Genomic DNA, 9,929 nt, shown 5'->3' with positions numbered 1-9,929 from the left:
ATTATTTATATCTAAGAATTTCATAGCATTAAACGCAGTTAATCGCAATTTGTCATTGTGTACATTTTAGTAGAAGAAAAGTTATTAAGTAAACCAACGATGATTCCCCTACACCAGCATCCAGCTTTGTTCTCTGCCGCAAATGCTTTAATTGTGTTAAACATTTTAATCGGATTCATCATGATGTTTGATTAGCCCTAATTATTATGTATCCACTTCAAATGTAACTTTGTAACAATTGCGTGCAGTGAAACTGAAAGTTTAATGTATTTTATTGTGTCAGCCATGTAGTGTAGTCGAACGAGGCTGCACGGAGATTCAAATGCCAAACGATCCATGAACCAATAACACACACCGCAATTCATTTTATTCACCACTAGATGTCCTACTCGAGCACTGTGTCATTGAAGCCTCGAGTAATGAACCTTTTTCTTGAATCAGGTGTCGAAGCTTCAACAAAGCCTTGAAAACCCATCACTAGCTGTAGGTATTATCTGTAAGACACAAGAAACAGATGCTGAATTAACTATACAATGATCGGATTGTGGGTTTTTAATGATTGTTTATTGTTAATGTGTGATGGTGTGTGAGCTCTTACCTTTTGTTGTGGCCAGGGGTGACAGTCAAAAGAGTCCCTCTTGGAACAAGCAGGCATTTATGGTTCCGGACCAGTCCACTCAGGAAATAGGTGCAGGGGGAAGGACAATTTTAGTTATGAGTTTTAAACCAGCTTTTAGCTTTTAATAAAAAGGAATTCCATGTATTTATTGTACATATGTGTTGTATTTGGTGTGAGGTGTATGGTGGGGTAAGTGTAATGGAGGGAGAAGGAGATCACCTATCTGGGGATGGGAGAGGACTCCAGGTGTGGCAGCAGCTATTTAAAGCGGCCATTTTGTACGTATGGTGGTTTTTCTGTTGTGTGCTGTCAGGACCACATGCTGCCTGTGGTTCCCAGCATGTGGGTACATTTATTGATGTTTGTTATGTGCTTGCTAAAAAACATCTACATAGATGGTACATCCAACTCTGTCTCCTTCTTGTGAAGTTGAGCTGCTACATGGCCATCCTAGAACTGTGTCACAGGAGAACAAAGCTTTCCACCTGAACAGGGACTTGAACCCTGGACCCTCAGATTAAAAGTCTGATGCTCTACCGACTGAGCTATCCAGGCTCTACATGTTGTGTCAGAGACTAATTCTGTGCGGACAGGTTAACTGAAACAGAGAGCATTGATTAAGGGTGAACTTCCTGTGTGTGCAGACAGTGGAGGGGGTGGAGGAGGAAGTCCTGTTCATATCAGCTGACAGGACCAATTCTGGTGTAAACACATGTTGCTTTAATCTACAAAGTGAAATTGTTATTTGTTACATGTCAGTTTTCTCTTCCAAGGACTCAGTTTAGCATGACATGATCAGCTTGATGTTCATATATGTGTTACACATTATTACTAGATGAGCTGCAGTGAAACAAACAACAGATGGAACAGTCTTATGGAGTGATGGAGGCCATGAAGCCTCCTAAAGCTTTGAATGGAGCTGAAGTCATGATGCACTGATCTTTCTTATATAATGTCTCATAAGTATTTGTTATAATATTGTGTCATTGAGCACTTTGCATATCACTGTCCTCCATGAGGAGACTGTCCTCCATGTCTAGATAAGGCTTGCTGTCTAGCAACTATTGCCCTGCACACTGGCTCCCAACAATGCCCAGCTTCAGCCTTGCTTCAGTGGTCTCTATGAACATGACCTGGATGACATGTAAATATACAGTGTGCTCTTTGTAATCTGTATTCTGGCTCTAAAACAAGTGCCCCTTGTGAGAGTTGAAGTCACAATCTTCAGATGATGAGACTGACTCGCTGCCTACTGCACTAACGAGGCTCAGAAAGAGGTGAAACATGGTCTTTTCTCTTTTTCTTCTTTAAATAAAGACATCTACAGTGCTCATGCTGGCTACTGCACCAACAAACATTCTTAATTCAAATCAAATGAATGTGTTCTATAAAAAGGCTCTAAAGGTAAAACATGACAGTAATTCTTCCTGTGACACCTTCACTACCAGTGATGGTAAGTGCTCTTGTTTCAAATGTGATGTGCACTGTACCACTGAAGCTCGTCTGTGAAGTGTAGAGCCTCTGTGTGTGTGTCACAGTGATGTTAACAGAAGTCAGATAGGTCTGTTAACACATATAAAAACAACATGCTGAACAACAGCATAGATGTGAAGGTGAATATATGTCCCCTCACATGTTCCTCAGTTAAAAGGGTCATTGCATTGGCCGGGAATCGAACCCGGGCCTCCCACGTGGCAGGCGAGAATTCTACCACTGAACCACCAATGCTGTGAAAAGCTGACATCTAGTGGTGCCATCGCAGGTTGCAGCCTCCTCATTCCAAAATCAATCCCTCCTCCACATAAAGTCAAAATTTATAAATTCGCCTCATTACATGAGCGGTTGTGTGTAATGACGCGGCTCACCAGCAGAGGGCGTGTGACGGAGCAACAAGCAGGAAACTACAGGGGAGAAGAGACACAAGCATCCACAGATCAGAACAGACACTCAGCTCTTCTCTCTGAGACCATGATGATACCGTCACATATCATCACTGCACATGTTTTTGGCTGCACGTCTGGAAATGAGAGGAGACAGAACATTATCATACATGTTGCATTAGTAAAGTCACATGACATGCACCACTGTAAATAAAGGAAATCACATATTCTCAGACTCTTAGAACACAGAGCTGAAGGATGAATGTAAGACAGCAGTTTGTTGCTCTCTGACTTTTCTGCCATGTTCAGTTCGTAGCTGCAACACAAGCACAGTCAGAGTGTAGTTATGATCAGCAGACATGAATAAACTCCATGAACTCCACAGTCCTCCTGAACAGATGTGTGTTATCTTAAGAATAACATGCAAAGAATATTGGAGAATACAGACCATAAATCCACAATATAGAAGTAATATATACAGTGAAATACAGAAGACTGAGCCATCTGAGGCTGCACTGCAGCGCCACCTGCTGGCAGAGCGCCGTCACAGCAGGGACACAGTTAGTGACATAAAAGCTGTTTTTATGTCACAGTTCTTTACACGTGATGAACACAATAAATGAAACAAGTGTACAAAAACAGTTACATCACACTTAAATTGTTCTGATCTATAAACATTGATCATGAATAGGTACAGATCAAACAAACTGTCCGCTCCAATCAGGTTCATGTTTCTGTTCTGGCACATCGTTGACACATTCAAATCCTTCACGATCATTTATTGTCAAATCGCACATCCCTAGTTAGAGAGAGCAGACTCAATCTCATCCTCTCCATACTTGGACCAGAGATTGTGCTGGACTGTCCTTTTGACTTCCTCCAGTCTGGTTTCACAATCTTTCATTGTCTTTCCCAGGTCTGCCTGCAACTGCGCGCTTAGCTTCTTTATCCACCCCTTCAGCCTCTGTGATGTCCGCCAACAGTCCGGTCCAGTAGTCATCATTACTCACTGACTTTCCTGGCATGAAGGGTAAGTGTTTTGAACTCCTCTTGTAGCTCAGTCTTTGTCATGTTCCCAGCAGCCCAGCTCAGGTAGTTTGCTTGTTTGGTGAAGGCACTTTTCAACTGACAACTCAAAGCTCTTCTTTTCCTTTTATTGCAAGTTGGTATGATGACATTAAGTTGCAGTGGCAATGGTGATTGCTTGGTTTGGTTTGATTAGAATCACTTAACCGCCTAGAATCGCCTAGGTTGATAACCTTAAAGACAAATTAAACCTGGTGTTAAACACTTTTCAAGATAACACAATAAACTTAACTAAAGCATAACATTGTAGCTATTTTTGCTAACTTCAACTTAAATTGTTCATGAACACAAGTAGTACATTTGTCTATTTACAAAGTCCAGTCTTCACCAGTTGTCTTTGTGTCTTGCCTTAAGCTGAGAGTTCCATGGTGCTGAGGCTTACTGACTGTAAGGTGTGTGATCCATGCTGCTTCTGCTCTGCTCCATCCTGTGCTGATCTGCAGTTCATTGATTGCTGAGCTCCATCTAGTGGACAGACAGTAGAAGTGAATCAGGAAATGTCTTTCAGACACTTGTCGGACCGGTTTCACCGTCACTGACGTGTTCAGACTGTGAGGCTGTGAGGAAGTGACGGCGTCCTCAGATCAGATTGTGTCAGACAGCAGGACTGAGGAGGACCAGGAGCAGCTTCTTCTCCACACAGGAAGCTGGAAAGTGTCTGTAAGTCCATCTGAACTGATCCAGCAGGTGAGAGTCCTTCCAGAGAAATCTCTCCATGTCTGATCACACTGTGCTGCATCACTGACTGATGGTACAGTACAGATGTTTCTGCTGCTGATTGGCTGCTTTCTCTTTGCTCTTTGATGACTTTTATAGCAGATGAACAGCTGTTTCAGAACAAGTTGTTACTTGTAGTGTTTTTCTGTTCGAGTCACAGCAGACTGTAGAACACAGCTCTCAGGTCACATGATCAGTGAGAAATGCAGGGAGTGTCAGAACCGGTCTGACAGCTTTCTGAGTTTTTGTGTTCACTGAGCTGTGTGGAGTTACTGTAATTCAATTCATGTCAGACAGACAAACAACAAGCGTCTCTGTTGATCGTTCTCTCTGTAAAGTTCAGCAGCTTCATTTGCTCTGAAACTCAGATCGACTCGTTCAAAGCTTCAAGCGGAGAAAAGGTCGCTTTATTCTGACTTTATCAGATCAGTCTGTTTCAGGTTTGACGCGCCTGTGGTGCGTTTTATTTTTCATGAATTCATATTGATGATTGAAACTCATCAGAAGAAACATTTTCTCTTCAAGGGTTCATAAATATGTGAATCTAATATTTGCCATGAGGAGAAGTGTGTCAGTCCTCAGAGCTCAGACAGTAGCTGCTCATGTGTTTGTCCTTTCTATAGAAAACAGTCCACAGACTGTTACAGAGGAAGGTCTCAGTGCTTCACTCAGTCTGTTCACACTGTGACAGAAACACACATGAACACATGTTCATTTATTCACATGTTCACACATGGAGAGAAGTGACAGAACTCTGAAGCAAACACTGAATGTGTGTGTGCACTGTTCCACTTACAGCATGTGACATCAATAATAACAGCATCAGAGATGTTGGTGTGTTTACAGACTCACCAAAATAAAAGCCTGAGAACCAAACCTGGTCTGAGGCTCTGATGCTAAGCTAACAGCATGATTAGCCTGTTAGCATCTACATGAAGGATCAATAACAACATGCTGACTGTGTGTTTCTGTGTCATGTTGCTGTGTTTGTGTGAAGGTGTGAGCTCTGCTATGAGTCAGTGTGAGGACAGAGAGGAGGGAGTCCCTCCCTCTAAAAGCCCTCTGTGTGGGGACCATGAGAGCCGGACCAAAGCTCAGAGGTAAGAGGACCGTCTCTGACTGTCCATGACTCTTCTCCATGTCAGAGCTCACACTCACATTATTCACACATCTGTGTGTTCAAGACCAAAGCAGCAGCACACTGCACACTCTGCTGGACCTGGACCTGGACCTGGGCCTGGACCTGGACCTGGACCTGGACCTGGGCCTGGACCTGGACCTGGGCCTGGACCTGGGCCTGGACCTGGACCTGGACCTGCCAGCTGTGTGTCCATGAAGAGTGATTGGTCAAAGGATCCGCCCCCTGATTTCAAAGATGTTGATCCATCTGAGGGTCAAAGGTCAGAGTTAATGTCACAGCTGCAGTTTGTTTCCATCATTATTAAACATTTAAAGTGTAACATGATGTTCAGCATCATTTTTCCAGAAGAAGCTCAGAGTCAGTGTTTGTGATTCTATCAGGATCCAGGATGTGAGAGCAGACTCTGCTGGACCTGGACCCAGCTGTGTGTCCATGAAAAGTGATCGGTCGATGATTCAGCCCATTGATTTCAAAGCTGATCAGCCATCTGATGATCAAAGGTAAGAATCACTCTGGAAGTGTCTCCATGCTGTGATGAGCTCTGCTGGACTCTTGGGGTTGTATGTGTCTGTTTGCTCTGCAGGTGGTTGATGGTTTGGAGCATCTGTAGCACAGAGTAATGCATATTTACAGTGCTGCTTCAAAGTGTATGAATCATTTAAAATCTTCTATATGTCTGCATAAACATGACTTAAACATCTGCCTCACTGTACTAGAAAGGCAGCCCACTGAAACAAAGTATGGAAAGACATTTCAGTAATAAAACATTTAAATAAATGATAGATTCATACACTGTATGTAAATATTACACTAACAGACGATGCTCCGCTAGTACATTAGGCTAATATAGCAATACTGTGTATTTGAACTCTTAAAACTAGCTGACGGCGAGTAAAGGATCCATACTTCAGTTCAATGTGAATCAGTCTGTCATTAACAGATTCATGTTAGCAGACCGTAGCTAAAACTGACATCATGACTGACACACAGCATGCAGCATGACACCTCACCTCACCTCATCTCCATCTGGACTCGTCTGAACCACATGCAGTCCAGCAGTAAAGTTTATTTGTTGGCCTGCAGAATTCAGCATTGATCGTGTTTCGGGTCATATTTATGCAGAAATATAGAAAGTTTGACCAACTTCCCAAAACGACTGTAGCTGTCAGCCTATATGTAGCTAGGAGCTAGTCTCCTCCTCAGATTCCCAGGGTCCTGGTTTGGATTTTTGCACGTACCTCACACTGCTGATTATTCTGACTTGAACACAGCCTGTGCAGAACTTTAAGGTGGCTTCTGTTCTTCGGTGTTTTTGGTTGAATTTGGTCAAATTGTGATCAAATAAATTGTGTGATAACAGTTGTTCAGTCTCTTGTAGTGGCCATCATGGACACTGATCCAGCTCTGTGTCCATGAAAAGTGAACATTTCAAAAATGTTGATACCACTTTAAGTCCTGTTTCTGTAACTTAGCAGAGTTCTTCAATGATCATGTGGGTCTGCTTGGCTCTGTAAAAGACCCATAAGCAGGTCTGTGTTTGTAGATGTATAATAGAAAGTATCAGTATGTATTTATGTTGTCATGTTATCATCTCATGGTGGTTTCTGAAGGCTTTAAGTAAAGGAAATAACAAAGGTCTGCAGTGTGATGATATAGACTCTATATCATCACACTGCAACATTGTCTGACTGCGATTCATTACAAACCCATCCTGCTGCACATCGTTTAATGTTAAAGAAAGAGAAACATGATGATTTAACTGAACTCTTACAGCTGTGCTGGCAGCCATTAAAGCAGAATATGTGAAGAAGAACAAATTACAAACCTGCTGGATGCAGCTGAACAGTGTGGAGTCAGGATAGGTTTCATTTTTAATACACACATTTTGTGTATTAATTAATTTTCTTCACCAGTCCATTGACTGTTGCACTTTGTATTTATTTCAGTCTGAGGTTTCAGTTTCTTTAATCTGAAATAAAGGCCTTCAATGTATTTGCCTGGGACTACTTTTATTCATGGTAACAGAGCTAGCTGTGCCCCAGGTAAACATTTCCTGCATTGAAAACTGACAATAGATATTACTGAAACACGTGAACATGTGGACATAGGGGAAGCTAATAAGACACAAGCTAGACATCAGTTCAGACCTTTGACTTGGAGCAAATGTGAACAGCTGGACCTCAGGGACTTTAATTGAACCCCCCTGGTCTAAATCAATGTGAACATATGATGACAGTGGAAGTGGAATGGAACTCTTAAAGCTGTGCTTCAGTCATTAAAGCAGCAGCAACAGGTTCAACATGAGCTGGATGTGTGGAGTTGGGATAGTTTTCAGTTTTAATACAACAATGCTTGTTTGTCAGCAGTCTGTTGACTGTTGTGTGTCTGTTTAAAGTGAAAACACATCAAAACACTTAGTGAAGTGATTGTGTTGTTAAATGCTGATGTTTCTGTCACAGACTGCAGCAACCCAGTGTTCAGACTCCTGCTCAGGACGCCATATTTATGGTGAGTACAAACAGCTTCTAACTACAACACAACAGTCCTGGTGCTCTACAGAGACCCAGAGCCTGACCCCTGAGCAAGCATTCACAGAGACAGAACTGTGGTAGTAATACTTATAACTACAGCAGCTGTGCATACACAACACTTCATATCTAATGTTGTAGATTGAAGTAATACATGTATGAACATAAGCTGTAATATCATGAAACACTAAACTGTTATTCTGCTCCTCAAAGTCTGAGAGTTTATACTCTGTTGTTCTGTTCCAGCTGCTGGAGGAGAACATTGTCAGGTTTGTGAAGGATGAGCTGAAGAAGATCCAGAAGCTCCTGAGTCCAGATTACCCAGAATGCTCAGAGAGTCAGAGGGAGGATGAGGAGGATGAAGAGCAGAGGAGCAGCAGAGAGTCATTAGTGCAGATCACAGTGCACTTCCTGAGGAGGATGAAGCAGGAGGAGCTGGCTGAGCGTCTGCAGAGCAGTAAGAGGATTTGAAGAGCTTTAACATGATGGAAAGAGGAAATGAAGTTTACATTTACACACTCTGCTGTTAATATGATGCAGACATCTGTGAATTCTTCTGACTGAAAACACAAACTGTTTGTCTACAACTGATGAACAGATTTCATGGAGACAGAAAATATTTATTTGACACATTTATTGTAGCGTTCACTTATTAATGACATTTATTGTTTGTTCAGGAACTCCTGCTGCAGAGTGTGGACGTAAACTCAAGTCTAACCTGAGGAAGAAGTTCCAGTGTGTGTTTGAGGGGATCGCTAAAGCAGGAGAGCCGACCCTTCTGAACCAGATCTACACAGAGCTCTACATCACAGAGGGGGGGACTGCAGAGGTCAATGAGGAACATGAGGTCAGACAGATTGAAGCAGCATCCAGGAAAGCACACAGACCAGAAACAAGCATCAGACCAGAAGGCATCTTTAAAGGCTCACCTGGAAGACAGGAACCAATCAGAACAGTGATGACAAAGGGAGTGGCTGGCATCGGGAAAACAGTCCTAACACAGAAGTTCACTCTGGACTGGGCTGAAAACAAAGCCAACCAGGACATCCAGTTCACATTTCCATTCACTTTCAGAGAGCTGAATGTGCTGAGAGAGAGAAAGTTCAGCTTGGTGGAACTTGTTCATCACTTCTTCACTGAAACCAAAGAGGCAGGAATCTGCAGCTTTCAGCACCTCCAGGTGGTCTTCATCTTTGATGGTCTGGATGAGTGTCGACTTCCTCTGGACTTCCACAACAATGAGATCCTGACTGATGTCACAGAGTCCACCTCAGTGGATGTGCTGCTGACAAACCTCATCAGGGGGAAGCTGCTTCCCTCTGCTCGCCTCTGGATCACCACACGACCTGCAGCAGCCAATCAGATCCCTCCTGACTGTGTGGACGTGGTGACAGAGGTCAGAGGGTTCACCGACCCACAGAAGGAGGAGTACTTCAGGAAGAGGTTCAGAGAGGAGGAGCAGGCCAGCAGGATCATCTCCCACATCAAGACATCACGAAGCCTCCACATCATGTGCCACATCCCAGTCTTCTGCTGGATCACTGCTACAGTTCTGGAGGACATGTTGGAAACCAGAGAGGGAGGAGAGCTGCCCAAGACCCTGACTGAGATGTACATCCACTTCCTGGTAGTTCAGACCAAATTGAAGGGGGTCAAATATGATGGAGGAGCTGAAACAGATCCACAGTGGAACAAAAACAACAGGGAAATGATCCAGTCTCTGGGAAAACTGGCTTTTGACCAGCTGCAGAAAAGAAACCTGATCTTCTATGAGTCAGACCTGACAGAGTGTGGCATCGATATCAGAGCAGCCTCAGTGTACTCAGGAGTGTTCACACAGGTCTTTAAAGAGGAGAGAGGCCTGTACCAGGACAAGGTGTTCTGCTTCATCCATCTGAGCGTTCAGGAGTTTCTGGCTGCTTTCCACCTCATACGCTGTTTCATTGATGGGGACGATG

The 9,929-nt window shown here is 43.3% G+C and overlaps 1 non-coding gene across 1 annotated transcript; it reads right to left on the bottom strand.

Annotated features, from left to right (window-relative positions):
• Positions 1 to 1,101: 1,101 nt before the first annotated feature.
• Positions 1,102 to 1,174, bottom strand: trnak-uuu (transfer RNA lysine (anticodon UUU)). Its single transcript has one exon. It is a non-coding gene; the product is annotated as a tRNA-Lys (tRNA).
• Between the last annotated feature and the right edge of the window lie 8,755 nt (positions 1,175 to 9,929).

This window comes from Parambassis ranga, unplaced genomic scaffold (assembly GCF_900634625.1).
Source record: "Parambassis ranga unplaced genomic scaffold, fParRan2.1 scaffold_22_arrow_ctg1, whole genome shotgun sequence".
NCBI lineage: Eukaryota > Metazoa > Chordata > Actinopteri > Ambassidae > Parambassis > Parambassis ranga.
This window is presented reverse-complemented; position numbering and strand designations above follow the sequence as displayed.